The sequence below is a fragment of the Alligator sinensis genome, unplaced genomic scaffold (assembly GCF_000455745.1).
Source record: "Alligator sinensis unplaced genomic scaffold, ASM45574v1 scaffold9_1, whole genome shotgun sequence".
NCBI classification, from domain to species: Eukaryota; Metazoa; Chordata; order Crocodylia; family Alligatoridae; genus Alligator; species Alligator sinensis.
In genome coordinates this window covers 358,370-361,826 of record NW_005842304.1, presented here as the reverse complement: position 1 = coordinate 361,826, position 3,457 = coordinate 358,370, and positions in this window count along the sequence as shown.

Below are 3,457 nucleotides of genomic sequence, written 5' to 3'. Positions count from 1 at the left end.
GAATTCGGGATGGTGACAACAACAGTCACAATTCAGTTCAAGAACTAGGTGAATTAGAGACACACCATAAATTCACATGACAACAGTATCAATATGCAGAAGCTATCATTTTTTAAAATATCCTCTACTAACTATATAAGAAGTCAGGGGCTTGGGGAACTGCAAGTGGAGTTAGTGAGTGTTTGTGTGATTTATTGTCAACTCACAATTAAATCAATACATAAGTCTATCCAGGAAGGACCATGAAAGTCCATGTTTACTGTATTAAAAGTGGTTTATTCATAGCATCCAATGAAGTAAGCTGTTACTTATGAAAGCTTATACCTCTCTGACTTAGTCTATAAAGTGCCACTCTGCCCTGCCTACTGCCTGACTTGACACTAATACAGCTAACTACATCTCAGTAGTTTACACCATTAGATAACTGCACATGTACAAAATTGGCAATGTAATTTATACCTTCCTCAGATTGGAGCCGTGTCTTTAAAAAAATGAGTATCTGTCCAGGATGAACATAGGAAATATATACACATTCAGATTGCTTGCTTTTGCTTAGAACCGACCACCATGGGAGATATGAGCTGGTAATTGAATCTCTCTGTACCACGACTTGTCAGATCTTTCTTTTTCAGTTCACATGCCATCTGGAACTGTATAAATAGTCTCCTGCACCCTGTAGATTTGGTAAATTCTCTCCATATCTCTCTCTTCCCACCAAGCTCCCTATCTTTTATTGTTGCTGTTGTTCCAATTTCCCATCCCCATTTCCACATATAATCTTGATTTTGGTTATGGTTATAGTCTTATTAATACATCAAACTACATATATTGGGTCTTTACTTTGATAGCAATGGGAGATAAGCACAATCAAACTCTATGTCAATGTAAGTGCTAGCATATTTCACCCTCTTCTCTTATGTCATGTAGATGGCTTACAAACCTGGTTATGTGCTGGTTGTAATGCTGAGTTTAATTTTGTAACCTTACTAGCTATTACAGTGGAACTAACTATAATGCTGATGTGAAGAAAAACAGGAAATAAATAAAACATTCACCCCAGGGAATGAGTCCAAGAGGGAGAGAGAGACAAGAACAAGAAGAGAGCACCACTTCCCGAGCAGCTGCTCCATAAAGATACAACAACCCCAAGAGGGGAGGGGCAGGGCATGGAAGGAACGGATGTCAGAAGACATCCCGGAGCAGAAAGCTCGAGAAGAGAGCAGGGCATAAAAGAAACCCTGAAGACATGGCTCGAGTGGGGAGAAGATCTTGAGCAGATCCGGTTAAGCTGGGAATCAACGGCAAAAAAGGAAAGGGAAAAAAAACCTTAAAAGATAATACTCAAACAGCAAGAGAAAGGGAGCTGAGGAACATGGCTATCAGCCACATTACAGTGACAGCGGATCTTGGTTTTTCTTTTAATTGGACTTTGTTCTGAGCCATTTGTGATCTATAGAAGACAAGGTATAAAAGAGACTGGGATATGACTATTTCTTAATGAGACTGTGACATATTACAAGTTCTTGGGAAGGAAGAACATGCCTAGAGACCAAAAAACCCCAACTAAATAAATAAATAAAACTCTGAGAGCTATAAGCGGGACTGATTAAGAATGCTATGTTGGCATTATAGATGTTAAGTTAAGATTATATCTGAGTTGAATTCTGTCTAAGTTAATATTAAGACGTAATTGATGTGGGGAGAAGTAACAACAGCCTTACAAACAACAAGTTGATTATGGATGTAAACATAAATCTTGACAAATAAAAAAAACTGTTAACCTAAACAAAGTAAGCCTGCGAGTTCAATTGATGATAAGTCTTGGGTGCCATGTAGAAGAGTTACAGTAAAAGTTGTAACTCAAGAGGATCCCCACATAAGTTGTTAGAGTTCTACTGCAGTAGAAAACAAATAACACCTCCCTACTAATAACATCATACAATAATCAAGGAGTGGCAGGTAAAAGTCGGAATATACCTCAAGTAGTCCAAGACTGAGCAAACTGAGAAAAGAGGGGCTAAAATAATACATTAAGCTATAAGTGGTACCTCACAGCTCAGAATTTGCTAAGATATGTGTGACCATCGAGTCTCAAGTGTACAGTCATGTGCTGCCTTGATTCGCGCAACGGGTGGTGGGCGCCATGTGGGCTTCCAAGAATATCTGGGTAGATGTTCACTGCAGAAATAGTCTTCCCCTATCTCACCTGCCACGACTTTGAATGTTCTCAGTGGTGGGGCCGACTATCCGGGGTCCCTCTGCGACACACAGTTTGCCCGATGGTCACTCACGGGGCTCTGCCACCCCTACACCCCGTCCTCATGCCACCTTGCTGGCCCCCTTCTGTCTTCTGAGCCCCGTCCTCTTCCAGGCAGGCAGGCAGGGAGGGGTGGTGAGAAGCGGCAGAACCAATTATATTTATTTACATTAATTTCTATAGGAAAATGGGTTTTGCTTAGCGTGGTTCCACGTTTTTTTTCTGAACCAATTAAAAGCGCTAAGTGGGGGTTGCTTGTATAGATCAGCAGTTGGTAGCATTAGAGTGATGCAGCTGTGATGGTCCACGAATTATGTGAGGCGCAAGACTTTCTTGAGATAATATCTTTTATTGGACAAGTTTATTAGACAGGCGTTTGGATGCAAGACATTCTTCTTTAGCTCTTACATCCAAAAGCTTGTCTAACTCTATCCCAACTATGAAGTTGTTCCAATAAAAGATATTACTCTAAGAAATCCTTGTCTCTTGTATAGACCAAGACTTTTAATTGTTTTTGAGATTGTATATATATTATAATTGAAAATTAGAAGTGATTATGGGTCTATAGTAACCTTAACTATAAATAATGAAGATTAAACTCTTTATTGTCCATAGGTAAGATTTTTCAGAACCATGTTATAAAGGAAATCAATTTCTTTTCAGAGATTCATGATATACTCGGACTCTTCTTGCTTCTCTCTGGGATGGAATGAAGGCCTTTTTAAGGTGAGAACTACAGCATTTTTTAAAATTAGAGGTAGAAGTTGAAGTGTTGTTGTTGCCATGATGGTTCAGGAAATATGCAAGAGACAAGAATTCTTGAGTTGATGTCTTTTATTGGACCAACTCTATGACTGGAATAGACAAAAACAACATTTTCAGAAAATGGCCCTCCTGAATTATCTTGTTTTTCCCTTATCAAACTATTTGTGCAACTCTCTTGTCTGTTTTTCTTATGTCTTGTTTTTATGTATAGATGGAGTTTCACACAAGCTTTTGTTCCATCTGCTACTTAGTTCTGTTGTGTTGCTTTCTCTCCCAAAGACCTACTGTGATACCTGAAAACTCATCTTTGTCTATCCCAACCATGAAGTTGATCCAAAAAAAGATATAAAAGAGGCAGAATTCTAATTACATTTGAAAGAAACCATGTGTCAGAGTTTGCACACCTAATAGGGGCAACATTGGACCCCTGCTGAA